This window comes from Brachyhypopomus gauderio, chromosome 14, assembly GCF_052324685.1.
Source record: "Brachyhypopomus gauderio isolate BG-103 chromosome 14, BGAUD_0.2, whole genome shotgun sequence".
In the NCBI taxonomy this organism is placed as follows: Eukaryota; Metazoa; Chordata; class Actinopteri; order Gymnotiformes; family Hypopomidae; genus Brachyhypopomus; species Brachyhypopomus gauderio.
Window position 1 is genome coordinate 22,225,743 of NC_135224.1, and position 18,259 is coordinate 22,244,001.

The 18,259-nt window shown below is 44.4% G+C and overlaps 1 long non-coding RNA gene across 1 annotated transcript in view; it reads left to right on the forward strand.

Moving 5' to 3' along the window:
• LOC143475334 (uncharacterized) overlaps positions 1 to 15,684 on the forward strand; it is a 53,109-nt gene extending 37,425 nt beyond the window's left edge. The window contains exons 5-6 of the long non-coding RNA XR_013121001.1: positions 7,166 to 10,550; positions 15,288 to 15,684. This is a non-coding gene — a long non-coding RNA (uncharacterized LOC143475334). The remainder of the gene's footprint in view (positions 1 to 7,165; positions 10,551 to 15,287) is intronic.
• The last annotated feature ends 2,575 nt before the right edge of the window (positions 15,685 to 18,259 follow it).

Sequence of the window (18,259 nt, forward strand, 5' to 3'; positions counted from 1 at the left end):
CCAGAAGGTGAAGCAGATGTGGACTTGTTCGTAGAGTGCACATGAGGACGGTTGGACGGTCGTGTTTGTGTCTCACTGTCCCCATTTGCTGGCTGATGTCCTCGTATAGTGTATTCATCCCTTTCACAGAGAAGACTGAGGTTGTGGAAAATCAACTGTAAGGCCAGGGCAAAGACCAGAAACAAGGGCTTAAACCTTGGATAAAGGATTATCCATGATGTATAAAGCTCTTGATTAGAAATTCAAAAGAAATGACTAGTGCTCTGGGGAATTTGTGTTTTGAAAAAGGAGCTTATACAATAGGCTCAAGGAAGCACAAAATTCAATCGTAAAAAAAAAAAAAGAAATCTTCCGTTCATTCTCTCCGCTCAGCTAATCGTCACGAGCGGAGCACGCTCGGAAGGGCGAAGGGCAAACACATTGGCTCTTGGTCTTTTCAGATGTAGCATTGGAAAACACACAAGCACACACAGAGCGAAAGAACACACACTCGACTCTGCTATCCGACTATTTAGACTCCCAACCGGCTGGCTGATCACACAACAGCAGGGCACGGCAAGGACGATTCCAGCAGGTATACGATGCTGCCGGGATTAAAGTCTGCACCTCGACGGGCTGCCGTAAGGAACAGAACACGGGGTGGGTCTAAATGTGTGTGCAGTGGCCTTAAAAGGTTTATATCAGTCCCATTATTCTTTGGTTATGTGTACCAATTTGGTGTCAATGTCCTGATAAGCTCTGAATAAACTGTAGTAAATCTGAATCACCAAACCAGCAATGAAAATATCTCTCTGAGCGGTTACTGCAATGATGTACAATATAATGCCACACCATTAGCCATCTGGAACTCAACAGCAATAATCAGTCAGTTTTTAATCCCCATAATGACAGTATTAATTAGCAGAAAGCAACGATAAGGAACTTGTCTTAGTGGAAGATAACATTTGAGATTAAAATGAAACTGAGCATTTCAACAATTTTTAGAGTTAACTGCTATGACTGTTTCACTGGGCAACAATCTCACCAACCGGTGGTTGCGACTAATTGATCACTCCCATACACCATACTATTTAGACAGCCAGCCCTGTGAAATATAGTGAATTACATATCAATCATATATCATTCAATCTGAACTATCTTACATTCCCTAGCTCTGGAATAGAGAACTTGACAGAAAATGTAATTTCAGCCATCATCTATTCACACACCCTTGGATTCAAATTGATTTCTATTTGAGAATTGGCAAGAATTTTCCTATACAACTGCCCATCACCAGCTAAATGCCATGAGCCCACCTCTTCTGAGAAGACAGAGACTACGTGTTCTGTGTGTGTCACCGTGTTTCGCAATTCACAGAGGGTAGATCACTGGTTCAGCCTTACAGATAAAGACTAGGAACATGGGAGAATGATAGCTCACTCCCAGGGGTATGGTAACTCACTCTCAGGGGTATGGTAACTCACTCCCAGGGGGATGAGAACTCACTCTCTGGGGAATGGTAAATCACTCCCAGGGGTATGGTAACTCACTCCCAGGGGTATGGTAACTCACTCCCAGGGGTATGGTAACTCACTCCCAGGGGTATGGTAACTCACTCCCAGGGGTATGGTAGGTCCAGGGCCGGCGCAACGGGGGGGCAAATGGGGGCGTTGCCCCCTCAGGCGAGGTGTCCCGCCCCCTCAATGTAAATAATAAGACCCATTTATTTTACAGCAATCGCTACATGGCACCCCCTCGGCTGCTCATCAATCGTTACACGCCACCCCCCGCTCAATAAACAACTTACGTTCGCCACTCCCCCCCCCCTCCCCGCTCAACAACTTACATTCGCCGCCACCCCTCCCGCTCAACAACTTGCATTCGCCACCCCGAAATTTTCTGACGCCCCCTCACTGTATATGTTCTGGCGCCGGCCCTGGGTAGCTCACTCCCAGAAAGATGGTAGCTCACTTCCAGGAGAATGATAGCTCACCCCCAGGGGTATGAGAACTCACTCTCAGGGGAATGGTAACTCACTCTCAGGGGAATGGGAACTCACTCCCAGGAGAATGGTAGCTCACTCCCAGGGGAATGGTAGCTCACTCCCAGGGGAATGGTAGCTCACTCCCAGGGGAATGGTAGGAGAATTAGGTGGATTGTACGGATTGGCCATATTTATTAGTTTGAGATGGTCCAATTTTACTGTAATTCAGAAATATCCATCATCACTAGATACATTTTTTTGTCAGGTCAATTATACAATGATGTTCACTGAAAAACAAAATTACAACATTATGTTGTTTTTTCACTCTAATTCACAAGCCTCCATCATAACTGTTATGGACATGCATTTTCATAGCTCCAGTACACCTGGGTCAATTACAAAATCCTGTTCACAGAAAAACAAAAATGCACAAACCTTAACTAATCTAATGAATCAGGCTTTTAGCGTTCCTGCGACAGGCTCCACTGGAGATGTTTTAAATGCACTCTGAAGGGCTGAACCTCGCACTGAAACATATGGAGGGTTTTGTTTTGCTGAAACAGCCTTGACTAATTAGCTAGTGTATGTTGTCAATAACTGCTATGTATGAATGTCGTTATCTTGATTCGGTCCTGTCAGAAGTGTAGTTTAGCCTCCTTGCTTTTCAGGTGGTCTGTCTATTAGCATTAGGATACCAGATGGCTCATAATTTATCAGGTAGAAGTAATATATTACATGCCGTTGGCCTCAGTAAAGCTTATCTTACAGTAAATAATGACGGTCATTTTAGAGTCTTTAGCAGTTTTAACAAGCAGTCGATTAATTATTCATTAATAATATTATGCACAGTTTATGAAATTTCATAATAAGGTCACTGCATGGGAATTGCGTGTGTAACGATACGGACCAGCACAGGCTTCAGTCATATTACAACCATTGCCAGCAGCTACTGAATCCAAACTCCAGAGTTCATGTTGGGTCTTTTGACAAGTGTTGAGTCATAGACAAGAGATTTGTGTGACTGCTGTTGCCGTCGACAGTGAATTGCAATCAGAAACCCAGATACATAGTCTAATACCACAAAAAAGCCATGTGGTATCTTTTTTCTAGCTGTTCAGCCATTATGATTTCATTAGTATAATAACTATATAATAAATAATAAAGTATAATTTAAAAAATGTGATCATGGAACTGTTTCAGTGACTGCCCCTAACACCTCCCTGGGGGTAGTCTGTATGTTGCGTGTATGTCCGTGTATGTCCTTGTGTGTGTGTTGTAATTTGTCTCACGTGTCCTTCGTCTCGTTAGTCTATTTAAACGTGCGTTTGTGTCATCTTCTTTGTCAGTTGAGGTCCCACTGTGTTGGTGCGTTACCTGTTGATAATAATTAACGTAAAACTTGATATGTACACTCTTAATTCAGCATCCTACCTGCGTCCTCGATACATTACAGGAAAAGATCAAATGTAAAATAAAATACAAATGGGGAATAAAACAAAAGAAAATAAGAACATGCGTAAAAGAACCGTTTTAGAGTAAAATATAAAAGCCAAAGTAATAGAACAGAAGTGATTTTTTTCCAAGTACAGGCACAGATTACTGGTCTGTTCCTTAAAGTTTGGCACCCAGACATTCATGCATTCTTGAGATGTCAAGGTCTGCTGCAAAGTGTATGCGTGGGTTTATGGCAGGGTGTGTGCGTGTGTGTGTGTGTGTGTGTGTGTGTGTGTGTGTGTGTGTGTGTGTGTGTGTGTGTGTGTGTGTGTGTGTGTGTGTGTGTGTGTGTGTGTGTGTGTGTGTGTGTGTGTGTGTGTGTGATTTTTCAGTCTGGAACAGTTCTGGACATGTTAGTCTCAATACAATGTTTCTTTCCTTAACTTTTTTTGAGAGTTACCATTTGGTTTTCTTCAAATGCAACAGGAGTGTCCTGATTAAAGGAGATCTATATCTACTCTGGCTATGCCCAGGGACCCAGTTGCCTTTTCACTCCTGGTCTTTTCTTATCTGTGAAAAAGATGAGAGCTCAATAAAAATAAATAAATAAACTGAGCTGTAGAAAACTGCTTCATTCCAGCTCTGGCATTTTTTTTTGTAAGTATACATTACTGCTTAAATGTTAGAAAATAGCAGGCAAAATGACAGCAGAACGGCTAAACGTATTGATGTTTACATGCAGAGGTAGTGGGGATTATGGAAAGTGGTGTTAATAATATAAGCCAATTTCAGCCTTGTCCTGCCATATCTTGGAGACAGTAATTCAAGTCTTCATAATACTGAAATAGCCTACAGTCTGTGGTCATGGTATTGATTAATGGCACAGCCGTAGAAAGGCTGGGGAACATGCAGACGTCTTCACCGTTGGCGTGGCACGTGAGAACCTCTGCCGTTGTCAGTTTTATGCTGCTTATACAGATTCCAGGGACAGAGCGTTCTGTCTTCTCCTCCACTCGCACGGACCCTCTACTGTTTGATATTTGTCATTTCCGTGAGCTGCATTCTTTCCTCCGTCACGACAGCGTCTAGCAGGCAAGTATTTCAAAAATGGCGGTTTGCAGATGCCCCACTGTCTGGCGCGAGGTGACTCTCCTGCCTTGCGTGGCATTTTCATTTTCACACGTTCTGTGCAGGCTGACTCCTCATTGGGAAGTCGGTGACCTTGCCACTCGAGCCTTAGAAATCAAAACGTGTGCAGTCAGAGGAGCGTTTGGACGTTGGGACGAGACCCGATCCCCCACGTTCCGCAGCATTGGTGGGGGCCTAAATGGCGCTTCACATCTTGGCTGGTGTTCGTGCCGTTGTAGTGACCCGTGGTGTTTCTCCGGCCCGGCGTCTCTCAGTTCTGCTGCACTTGCAGAACTTTTGCAGCAGTTCTCCCGTTAAAGAACCGACTAGACACTTTCATCGCTTGTGGAATATAATCGGCATGTGTTGTCTTCACTGGAGACTTCCGTACCTTCATCCAAGAAGACAAATCCTCATAATTATGTGCCAACAAGGACAAGACACGACAGGCCTGTCTACATCAGGATGGCATTTCCCATTCGTCCTTCTGACAGAAAAATCTATAGCTGGTTGCCACAGAGACGATGGAATTTGCCTTTGGACCGAGACAGCAGCACAGCGCTGGGATAATTGGTTTAATTCAGCGGTCATATAAAGCTAGAGAAAGGATGACCTTGATTTGAATGGCACCAGAAGACATGAGCAAGAGAATCGACAAAGCTGTTTTTAAAAAAAAAAAAGAAAAGAAAAAATCCAAAAAATGCTAAAGTTTGCTTCGGTATCTCTTGCTGTCTAAAGCCATTTTGCAACACACATGTTCTTGTGAATACTGAAGGATCAACTCCCCATAATGTACAGCTTTTGGCAGACGCTCTTATGATTTACACACACACACACACACACACACACACACACACACACATTTTCCATTCAACAGTGTGTCTACTGCCTGGAAATTTAACCGATGACCTTGTGAAATTGATGGGCTATATAGCAACAAGCCATTAATCGTAAAAAACAAAAAACACATTATTTACTTATTCATGGGTAACCAGGGCAACTGGTAATTTGCCCAGGTTTGTGGCTAGGGCTGCATGAAAAGCAAACCACTTTAGCAGAAAACACCTGTAGTACTCACCTGTAGTACTCACATGTAGTACTCACATGTAGTACTCACATGTAATATTCACCTGTAGTACTCACCTGTAGTACTCACCTGTAGTACTCACATGTAGTCCTCACATGTAATACTCACCTGTAGTACTTCTTCTACCTGTAATAGTATTTCTTCTTTGCAACCAGCAAACAGAACTATGTGATGTAAACTTCAAACTTCTGGCATTTTGTAAACATGGACCCACTTTATGGGCAAATATGGGCCCTATTAAAAAAAATTCTACAGAGTCTCCCCAAAAGGGTCTGATAACTATTTTCCGGGTGCTGCATTTAATTCTGCTAGCTGCATCTGGGACTTCTCTAGTTATGTTTCTCTGAGAAAGACAGAATAAAGGTTCACTTGAGCTGAGAAATCAGATTATTGAGCTCAAATAGAGCTGCTGGATTTCTTAATCTGATTTCTAGGCCATACTGCAGTCTAAGACATCGGTGTATGTTGTTTACATGACCACCTGCATAATCAGATAGCTGGAGAAATCCCATTATGATGGGATTATTAAGTGCACGTGCACTCAGTGACATACTCAAATGTAAGAACCCCAGCCAGCATGCTCTGCCTGATGAACTTAACCCACAAACATATCTGCAGTCTGCAATATTACAAACCAAACCAAGGCAGAACACACTCAATAATCCTGTGGTTTGCATATAAGAGCCTTGTGTGGGAAGGTTGGAGACATGTTAAGCCCAACACCTAGATGTATTTGAATTACAGTGCATTATCCTATGCTATGTGAGATCATTGTGAATAAGCATACTAATAACCAGAGCCGGAGTGGCTAATCGGGAGATTCGGGAGGATTCCCGATGGGCCAGCTCATGTCAATCTCTAGTTTGGGCCGATTGGGAGGGGAAAATAATTTTGGGCCGGATTTGGGCATGAAACTCCCAGGCTGAAAAAGGGGCCCACTCCGGCCCTGCTAATAACTATATAATTATTTTATCTGCCAAGCACAAACTTAACAAAGTTACTTTCCCTGAAGTTTTATGAAATTAGCAACATCTGTCTGGACTTCTGCCTTTTTAATATTGGCCACAGAGTCGCTGTGAAGACACGTGGACTCCTGGGTGAATACGGTTCTGCCCCGTGTCCCCAGAATTTCCCCGGAAAGGACCGCTCTTCATTTTTGGCCCCTCCAAGCCGGCCAAGGGAAATCATTTTAGCGGCGTTGTCTTGTGCAGATCGTGACGGCAGCGTGCATACAAACGACCTCGTCTTTTGTCGTGAGACTGACACTTCTGGCATCTGCCGGTTTCCCGTGTGTACACAGACTAATTTTCTTTGCTGTCTTGTTGCTCGTGATGTCTTATGACGGAGAAAAATAGGAAGAACATGATTGCGATTTGTCGTACAACGCTGCACTCCGGTGGAATACCAATATGCCTTGGGTCTTATGTCTCCCAAACTAATTACTATTGCTAAAGTTCGGAATTCAGAACAAGACAAAGGCTGGGGGCACAGATACACGTGGAAAACGCTTCGTTTATTTCTTTTTAAAACCAGTTAATTGTTTTGTGTTTCAGCACTATCGCACAACATCTGCTGGAATGAACTAAAACTTTCAAGATTCAAGAAGGCATTGAAAACATTCACCCGAAATCTTGTGAGAACCAAAAGTAGGTTCTGTTTTCTTAATGAATACCACCGCGTCATGTTGCTAAGACCACTGACTCTGTAGAAGGCTAATTATCAAAGAATATTGACACTAATTAATTAATTTTATTTAAATCATGCATGTCATAATTATATGTTGATTTTAAAATCCAGGGTTCTTGTGGAGAAAAGCAGGACTATGGTGTGGTGATTTCTAGTAAAAGATCATACAAATTAATTAAGTAACAAATAACACCTCTGATAAAAATGTCCTTTTAAAATGACATATATCTGATGAATCTGCTAGAACTGCTATACTCACGTTGTTTTGCTTTAATTATGTCAAATATGCTCAATTTGAAGGTCTAGGTAGAGTCATCCTTCATGAGTGTTTCTTCTACGACGGCTAATTCATCAGGACCTAATTACCAGAAACTATCCTAGTTTGTGCTAGTGCATTAGCTTCAGTAATGCATGATTGAAATGCTGCCCCCCAACACACACACACACACACACACACACACACACACACACACACACACACATTCTACATGCAGTTATTCAGGAGTTACACTGTGCTGCTGCCACCACATGAATAGACCTGTTCTAAAACAGCTCTTCTCTATAAGGTAGAACCTGGTTCCTGCCGGAGATGAAATGGAGCTAAATGAATGGGCTCTCTGGGGAAATTACGCCATGCTAATGCAAAGCCGTAAATCCAGAAGTCTTGTTGATGCGTATAGACGTGACCCGGTGCATATGTTCAGTGCTGCCGTGTTCCTGAGCTAAGGGCACCATCGTGTCGTTAAAGATCATTTGAATTTGTGTGCATAGCTGATCGCTTTTGAATCTGTGGAATTGTCTTTGCATCGTGACTCTTCAGTTCACAATGGCTCAGGAGGAGAGGAGAGAGACGTGTTAATGACTGTGTGGAAATCACTGGGCCCTTCATGCTCTGCATCGCACACACACACACACACACACACACACACACACACACACACACACACACACACACACACACACACACACATGTGCTCGTACACACGCATGAACGCACAGGCGGTGGCGGCAATCTTCCAGTCAAGTCACGGTTGATTTTCCCTGCATCCCTGAGGAAATCTGACATGACAAATCGCATTAGGCTGTTGACGTTTATGTTCTGCCTTAATTGCTGGTGGTATTACGAGCTTGGCAGATGTGCAGACGTGTGTGTGTGTGTGTGTGTGTGTGTGTGTGTGTGTGTGTGTGTGTGTGTGTGTGTGTGTGTGTGTGTGTGTGTGTGTGTGTGCGTCTGTCCATGTGTGAGAGTGTGTGTGTGTGTGTGTGTGTCTGTCCATGTGTGTGAGAGTGTGTGTCTGTCCATGTGCGTGAGCGTGTGCGAGAGCGTGTGTGTGAGAGCGTGTGTGTGTATGTGTGTGAGCGTGTGTGTGAGCGTGTGTGTGTGTGTGTGTGTGTGTGTGTGAGCGTGTGTGTGTGTGTGTGTGTGTGAGAGTGTGTGTGTGTGTGTGTGTGTCTGTCCATGTGTGTGAGCGTGTGCGAGAGCGTGTGTGTGAGAGCGTGTGTGTGTGTGTGTGTGTGTGTGTAAGCGTGTGTGTGAGCGTGTGTGTGTGTGTGTGTGAGCGTGTGTGTGTGTGTGTGTGTGTGTGTGCATCTCCCACAGCCCGTTAATTACAGCCCACTTCTCAGCATTCAGCTGCTAAATGTGCTTAGCACAACTAATAATTTTGTCCCCCATAATAATGTGCAGATCTAAAACCTCGTGTGAGGGCGGGACGCTAGCTGCTGTCGCCACTAACAGAAACCAGCGCTGCTCTCTCCTGTCGCGCGTCAAACGCCGTTCGCGGGCCAGATCGATCGCCAGCCGCAGCGGTGCCCACGTGTCACGCCGACGTGGGCGACGGGTGTCGTTTATAACGCGCGGCTTCACCTGAGGGGGAGGCAGGCGGTCCAATTACGAGCTGCTCTGCCTGCCCTCCCGGGCGGCGCCGGGTAATTACACAAGAGGCACGGGCGGTGAACGCAGACCAGGCAGAGCCGCTGCTAATTTGTACACAAGGAGCGAGCCGGGGGAGGTCGGAGATCTTATTACGCGTGCAGGGGACGCGGTCGTCTGGTGTAGGACCTAACATCGTCGCGCGTACATTCGCTCGAAACGTCTTGATGAGAGCGGGATGGACGTGTCGACGTCCCGCACACACACCGCAGTGAACGGCGGGAAAGTTCAGGACGTTTTCCGACATGGACGGCGGGTATGAATGTAGCAGTTTGTTTCTCCCTCCCTCGTTCTTCCTCTTCATCTCCGCTTCCGCCCTCCCTCTCTCTTTCTGTCTCTCTCCGTCTCTCTTTCTCCCTCAGCCGACCTCACTCTGTATCCACTGGATGGGCGTTGAAGAAGTGTCGTGGATGATGGGCCCGGGACAAACGTCTACGCTGGTGGCAGGTCGACAGCCTGTCCACAGGAACGAAGCACTCGCCGAAATCTGTTGCCACATGGGTGCACACTTACATCATGACATCACGGACCAGGGAGCTGTGTCCGTTCACACTTACCAAATTTACCACTCACTCCTGTCCAGAGCGACTTCCTGTAGTGCTTTGCTGCTCTGACATCCTCCTCTTGACCATAAACTTAAAGTACATACCTAAAGTATTCACACTTAAGGAACTAATACATACCAAAAGTATTCACACTTAATGAACTAATACACTGACTTCATTCTGAGACTCTGTCTAACCCTAAACCCATAATGTATCTATTACACAGCTCATTATGCTGTCTAATCCAATGAAGACCACAGTGAAGGAATTTTAATTGTGTAAACAAATAAAAGCATTTCAATTTCCTTTTTGGCAAGAATGAAGGCTCATGAATGCCTAACATTTGCAAATATTAACGAGGTAACCTTGAAATACTTTATTCCTCGATGAAACTGACAATACCCTTTTGTGGAGATTTACACTGCGGGTCTTGACTGTCATTCTTTTTGTAATTATTTTTCAACATGTCTGTCTGCCTTTCTTTTGTTCAGCAGTGCAGTAGACTGTGTAACATATGGGTGGCAGGCTGCTAATCGAAGAATCACAGTCATCATACTCAGCAGTGTTCAGCACCCGGGCAGGAACATATAGCACGGGAGAGTGCCCAGTCATAGACAACGATCACAGAGTCTAACAGGAGATGGAATAGGCAGAGCGAGGAACTCAGAAAACAAAGGGCATACACAGACCGTGAATAAGGAGACTATAATGAAGTGTGTCTTAAATGGGGCGGAGCCTGAGCAGGGCGTGGTCTCTAAGACGGAAGATGTGATGGTACGTAACACACACAGATCTACACAGAGTACATCCAGACCCTCTCAGTGTTTTTTCTTTTCTATCTTTTTTTTTTACCCAGGAGTCTTTTGGGCCCTTACCTACATTGTCTGCAGGGGCTCCTGGGAAGATCTATGCATTTAAGTGTGAGTAAAGTGTGGGGTGACGTAGGCTAAGGAGACATTTTACATATGAGAAACAGTTTCTGTGAGCCGAGAGCTTTAAGCCTCCTGCCGTCCCCTAGAGGACCTGTCCAAGGTGCTGAGCAGGCACTGCTGTGCTCGTTAGGGCTGCCTTTAAACTGAAACTGCGTTATAAAACGCAACCAATTTTGTAGCTGCAACCTCAGTGGGTTGAGGGAGGGGGGGGGGGGGGGGGGGGGGTTGATTTGGCAAAGGTGCCGGACCTTTGAAGTGAGGTGTCAGGGGTTTGTTTCCCCCCCCATCACATCTTCACGTGGCCCCTTGTGTAAATGTTGCCACTGTGAAGTTATTCGGGACACCTTCCAATCACAGAGGTGTTGTGTGTTTGCTTGTCTGTGTTGCCATGCGGGGTTCTGGGAAAGGCCACGTGATGAGCGACTGCACGAGCAGCTTCACCGTAATCACTCTCTGGCTGAAGACGTAAAGACTTATTTGAGGTATTTGAAGCTCTAATGTAAGACACAACCTGGCGAGTGGGCAGCTGCCAGCGTCTTCTTGGGGAGAACTCTGAAATAAGGACCCAGCCACGGCAGAAACTGTGCACAACATATGTACCTGCCAGAAGAAAGCAGATGGTTCCTCCTGTTCCCCTGGCGGCATGCCAGGAAAGGAGAGCTCTTTTTCACTTAAGTACTTCCTTGAAGTATGGGAAAGAGCACTAGCAAAAGTCACTGTGCCTATCAAACCTACCCAAGGGAAAACATTTCAAAATGAATCGATGTTGGCAGGAGGGGTCCTTAGCAGTCCTCGGATAAATAAAAACAACTGGGCCGACCGTGCCAGAACGTCTCTGTTGTACGGATTACGCTATGGACCAGGCAGAGCTCACAACACTGGTTAATGCTGGTGGATACACTGTCAAAATTGCCCTTTTTCCATCAAGTTAATGATGTGGCAGGTGACGATCCCTCACGCTAACAATAGACCAAACCCAATGATGGTAACAGCTTGTTCCAGAACCTTCTGCTCCTCCCACAAGGCAATAATTAAAAAGGGGAGTTGATTCAGTGCCAAATTGGTGAGGTTCTGACTGGATCTTACATGTGTGTTCAGCGGCACTAATGGAACAACTGAGCACAATGTATTCCTCTTTAATAAGAGCCTATGTCAGTAGTTTGTAGATTTCAGGAAACTTTTATAGACATATTTCAGGAAATGCTTGTCAAAAGTTCTGTGAATGCTCCTGTCGAGATTCTCTGCAGGCTAACAGGCAGCCCTCTAGACATGAGGAAATACGTCCTTTTTATATTTTTAAGCACTGAGGGTAAAACGATGACCAATATATTCCTTTCCACTGTTTAAGTTAAATCTGCTTGGGGACTCACACATGCATGTTCTGTCCCAGTGGGATATCACTCCTGTTAGATTTCCATCTTACCCAAGGGGTTGTGGGTAATTCTTGCCATAATATTTCTTTTCCGCTGACGTGCGAGTCAGGACTCACTCAGGACTCCCCGAGGACTCATTAGAGAGCCAGCGTGCGGGATCTCCGCTCCTGCTTCTCTCAGCAGCAACGGCGGCCGCAGAACTGGACCGGCTGACCGAGATGATGGCGCACAAGGTGCATGTAATCCCAAAGCAGGCGTTTTACAGGAGAAACTAAATCACCACGTATGAACCAGAGTGCTCTCCAATGGCGCTAGTCAGGTACAGCAGAGCACCTGGCAATTGTTCAGGGAAAACTCAAGAGGCCCGATTGGTTCATGGATATTCAATGCAACGATTAGTAAATAATTAACTGCTGATAAGTAAGTTGGTGAGCTATATTAGAGGATAAGACAGATAAGACTAATGAAGAGCTGTAACCACGATATCGAGCATCCACACAACAACAGAAGCGGAATTACCCAAGTCCGCTTTGCACCCATAGAAAACTAGAGCACTTTTTTCGCCGTGATGTGAATCGATGTGAATAGTTAATCAAGTGTCGACTCACACGAAACTTTAAAGCTGAAACATTTTTCATCGATTACTATACATTGCTAGTTGATTTTCCTTGTTGAAGTATCAGATGATTAATTAAAAGCCAAGGGATAATGAACCAGAGAATGATTAACAGTGTCCCTGATGGAACCCAGACTAGTAGAATGGACCCCAGACAGTCAAATGTATCTTCAGTAATATGGTTACATGTTGGCACTACATGTAAATATGGAGTATTATTATCCTCATGGGCTTCAACAAGAACATGGGAGATTCCTTGCAGTTTACAGCACATGACGCAGTGTTACAGGTTTTATGAATTGTTTTACCTTCAGTTGATTGCCAAGCTGTAAAAACAAAGTCTTAATAAACTAGATGAGCATCACACCTTGAGATTTTAAATCATGATATAGGAAAAAAAAACATCAATGTGATGAGTGTTTGAACAGAAGCATGAGGAGTAAAGTCTTGGTTCCAGCAATGTCATCAGCACCACAAAGCCATAAGAGGTCTTTCAAGGACCTTAATGTGTCTGGAAAAATGCCCAGCATGTTGTAAATTCTGATTCTCATAAATCACTGCCCTGTAGAAACCACACCCTACATGGACCAGGCTTCAGGGATCAAGGTAACATCTGTCCACTAGTGTAAAATAAGATTGTTAAACTGAGAAAAAGACGAAGAAGGTCGAGCCATGGACCCACTCCGCTTGTTACCATGAAGCAGTCAAATGGTGTTTCTCTACAATGTCTCTTGATTTCTGTACAAGTTGTCATGCAATCCAGTGGGTTTCTATGACTCACAGCTTGAAATGTAATTCACATTTTTCATAATTGTCTTGTCTCAGTCTAATTCAGGTCATGGTCTTGACTGACACTTTGTCTTGATATTTTTCTCAAACTCAATAAGTTAAAGTCTTGGTGTTGACACTAAGATGGTCTCAAACATAGAACTAGCCATCTTGGTTTTTTAATCCATACATCCATCTGTCACAATACTGGAGGGCTCCCCCTGCTGATCACCCCCGTACACAGCGGCAGTTGTCCTGTCTGTTGCTTTGTGTTCGTCCTTCAGGTGGGCGGGGCTATTAGTAGGCCACCACCTGACGGTCGTTTGTCTGATTATATATGTTTGTTTTTGTACCAGTTGACTGCTGGTTACTGTATTTGGATCATGTCACGAATCTTTAGTTGGTGCACGTTATCATTAAACCCTCATTTTTCCCTGAGGAAAAAAAAGGATAAATGGGTCCAAAGATGCAAAACTTATCTTCAGTTTACACTCTAGACAAATGAATATCATTACTGATGAACTTTAAAATCAGATACCAAAGATGGCTTTGTAGCCAATGAGCACAGACAAAATATCTTCGTGCAAAGTTAAACTTTGCTAAATTGGCTCTGTGGCTTATAAAGCAGACCGAGAGATCTGGGAAAGCAAAACCGCAAGAAGCAGAAAAGCTTTGGAGCCCATCTGGGAAACAACGTACACAGATGGCTGAACGCAAATTAAAGCAAAACGGAGCCATTTTCAAAAAGAGGAAAATGATGATGGCACGAAACAATGCAGGAGCCCTTGAAGCATTCCCAGTTCTTGACTCTTTTTCTTAAGACCAGTAAACCGAAGACATGAAGGTATGGGCCTCGGTTAGCAGTATGCTCCACCAAAGCTTTGTGTAAATGCCAAGACAGAAGAAAAAGGCAAAAGACAGAATACAGCCGCGGCAGGCGAAGTGCACATGAAAGGGTACGCGCTGCCCAGCGTGGTAGCACGGCGCGCCCGTCACCGCGCCCGTCACTCTCGTACAGCCTCGCTAACTACACCCCCGTAAATGATACATTTCTACAGGCCAAGAAAGAACGGAGTACAGATGCTATTCAGGGCACTGACGTGGGCGGGGTTGGGGCAGAATGCTGAAAATGATATGATACTCTTGGATGGGGATTGACAAAACTGAGTTCATATGCTCAGCGATCAGAACTGTGAAATTAGATACAGCTAGAAGTGCCAGCAAAGTAGATCTGCTCAGCAGTTACATTCAAGCACAGTGGGTTTTTTTTTTTTTTTTTTTTTAGTTCTGCCGTTAAAGGACTAAAGTGAGTCTGAATCTGAGTGAAATCTACACTACACCCCATATTGGCGGTCCAATTGAATTCCTATTCAATCTGTGCTAAATCCTTCACCAGGAAAACTCTATTTCACGCATCAACAAGCCCTAAGGAAGCAATGGTTGTGCCATACGATGTCTTACACAAAAAGTGAAATAAAGTGCAGTATAGTAGGGGTGAATTATCAGAATTAAACACATTTTTATCAGGCTTTCCTGCAGGCCCAATAGCTTAACGTCACATCCAAACAGACTAATAATCAGTCCCAAACAGAGTCATTTGGCCTTCCACACACATACGCTGTATGCTGCTTGCTGATGTGCTGATCTTTCTGGTCTTCGGCCCGAGACTGATAAAGTGTCACCAACATCACGCTCACTACAGCTCCGACGATCCTATACGGAGAGACTTTCCTTAAATAGCATCCCCGAAAAACTTTGTTTCACCTTCTCAGCTGGATTACTGGATTTTGAGCCGATATTTCTGTAATGTTTTTTTGAATAGCCACAGGGACAGGAGTAACTGTTGAAAGTCTCAGTTAAGCGGTCCAGAGCTGAAGTGACCTTGGATGGGGAAGAGGTGGAACTGAAGAGAACTCCTCTCACTGGATCACCGCGTGAGGGTCCACTTCACACCACAGCTCTTCCATGGCAGCGGCTGAAAAATGGACAATCCATGTGAAATCACCACGGTGGAATGAACTCCCATAGAGATCAATGAAGCCAAAATACATGCAGGCCATTTTAATCTGATCCACACTCATCTACTAAATTGTATTCTTTATCAGAATGAGTGTGTCATATCCTTGACAGAATGCTCATGGACAGGCTATGCCTTTAGTTAGTTTTAAGCCATAAAGTTGAATGAATTATATAAATAAATAAAAGAATCAATTTTACCATATTTGTTTTACAATGCTTATTTGTTTCATTATATTTCTGTCAGTCTACAAGCCTGAGCACTGATGATAAATAACAAACACACCTTCAAAATTGATCAGGTCAATTTTAGTCAGGGGGTTACATCAAAAATATTTATGTTGCCTTCTTGTTTGTTTACGTCCCTGTTGTGTTTAATGCCAGACTTCCAGATGTCGGCCATGTTACCAATACATCAAATTAAATGTATTTCTTTTACTCTAGACCTGATTACATAGATTTAGTTGAGATGTACCCGGATACCTCTAATTTCATGAGTCTTCTGCTCCTCAGACCAGTGTTTTCATGTAAGAAGTACTTAAGTGACTTATCAGTCTATTGGCTATTTGGTCCACCAAGTCTTCGTGGTCCAGTAAGGGTCTTTTCTGGTTTTGTTTTGCAATACTATCATAACCTAAAGCTGTAAAGATGAATTTGTCACACTGAATTACATGAAACCTTCCACACACACACACACACACACACACACACACACACACACACACACACACACACACACACACACACACACACACGCTGTATGCTGCTTGCAGATGTGCTGATCTTTCTGGTCTTCGGCCCTCACTCCTGTCCTGTCCTGTCCTGTGGCATGCTTTTACAATTCAGTATAGCAGTAGACAGTACAGAGCTGAGGATTCCTTGGGTTGTTGTATAGGGGCTTTCCTGCTAAACCTCCCACAGCCAGCTGAGGGTAACTGCTCTGTGTGGTTCAAGACATCATTCCTGTCAGTTCTGTTACTTGCAAGAGGAGGGCTTAGTTTCCCAAAAATGAGTCGTGTTAAATGAAAATAAAAACTTAAATGAAAGGATGTTCAGTCTGATACTCTTTTCTTTCTGTTATAATGCTTTCGGGAAACTCAGTCCAGGCAAGAGATTTGGGCCGAAATCCTACGTTTGAGTGACACATCTATGTTTGAAGACAGCAAGGGACCCTGCAGTTTGAACGGCCAGAGGAAGATTGTTCCATCATCTCAGAGTCAGGACAGAGAATAGTCCTGGTTCTGAGAACTGAAGCCCTGAATGACTACCATTACTTGGGCTGGAGCATTAGTTTATACAAGGACATTTAATTATTACACAACTCTATTTCATGTTCACAAGTCGAAATTTTTATTTCTAAGTAGAAACATGGAGCAAAAGAGATGCAAAAATGATTAAACGTTCAGAGTCACAAAAAAAAACCCCCACAGCCTTAGACCCTGCATCTGTATTTATCTCATCACAGAGAGATCGTGTATGTACCACTGAACTTAAATTCCTTCGTCACTTGAGGTCATACGTCATCTTGAGGTCATACGTCATACGTATTTAGGGCCCGGACCTCCCGCGCGCCCTGTGCGCAGTCCGCACAATTAAAATAATCCACTGCGTCGCGTCCCTCGTCGCGGTTTCCGCGTTCTCCTTCGTGTCATTTCGTAAATGGGCTGATTAATGTGCCCGGCTTGCTGGAGGTTTGACCGTTCCGGGGTCCCAGCACTCGACGACCAAAACATTTATCAGATCTCTCGCACTGACTGTTTATTTTGCCCTTCGGCTTCCTGTAGCGGGAGTCAAAGGACGTCGCAGCACCATTGTTCCTGGCTTTACTGCCCATTTGCATATAAACAGCATCCTAATGGCTATCGATGTGTCGGGAGACGTCTTGTCTGCTCTAAGTCATGACTGATTTCCTGAACACAGCATTTCTGCGCTTCTGTTACCTGACTGTCGTTGACCTTCAAAGAGGAGTAGGAATAAACCAGGGGCAAAACTGTTGGCTCCGTGCGAAATGAGCTCTGAGAGTCTGAGTCAGTGTGTGTGGGTGTGCACGTACCTTTGGGAAATTGCCGCTGCTGCTGTGTATCGGCCCGGAAACATAATTTGCCTTTCAAAGTGCAAAAAAAAAAAAAACGCAGGATGTAAACGTTCGTCCTGTGCTGCACGGCCCGTTCTGAAAGGAGGGCGGTTCTGCCTCTACACCTGCAGCTGGGCCAGACATTAGCAGCCGGCGCTCAGAACAAATCCGCAGCTGCCTTTTAACGAGGGCGGCTGACCATCATTTGCCACCGTGGTTCTTGTGCGAAAGGCAGATGTTCAGGAGACCTTTTGAGGTATCTGCAGAACAGCTGCGGGCAGGAAAACAAACAAAGCGTGATTGCTTTTCAAGCTTCTGTACTATTAACAGGGATTTTCTTCTCCTAATAGCCTCTTATTAAGAATGTACTCCAGTGTTTTAAAGGGTCCCATTATAGTGTTGTGGTATTATCCACTCTCGACGACAACAACAACATAAAATTAGAACGAGATAGAAAAAAACCACGATGGTCACAGGAGTATCTAAAGCACAGCCCTCGTACCCTCAGACAATCAGGACCTTATCAGGTTTTTTTAAAAACGTGCACATTAGTGTATATTGCCTTGAAGTCAGGTAGTCAATTATGCCTTGGGGAACAGTGACAGTCCCTTCTCTACCCTATTACAGAAAGGCCTAGGGACATGCAAAACTACCACCTACCTCCCCTCCAGACTGTAATACATTAAACATTTTGTTTTAGAGTA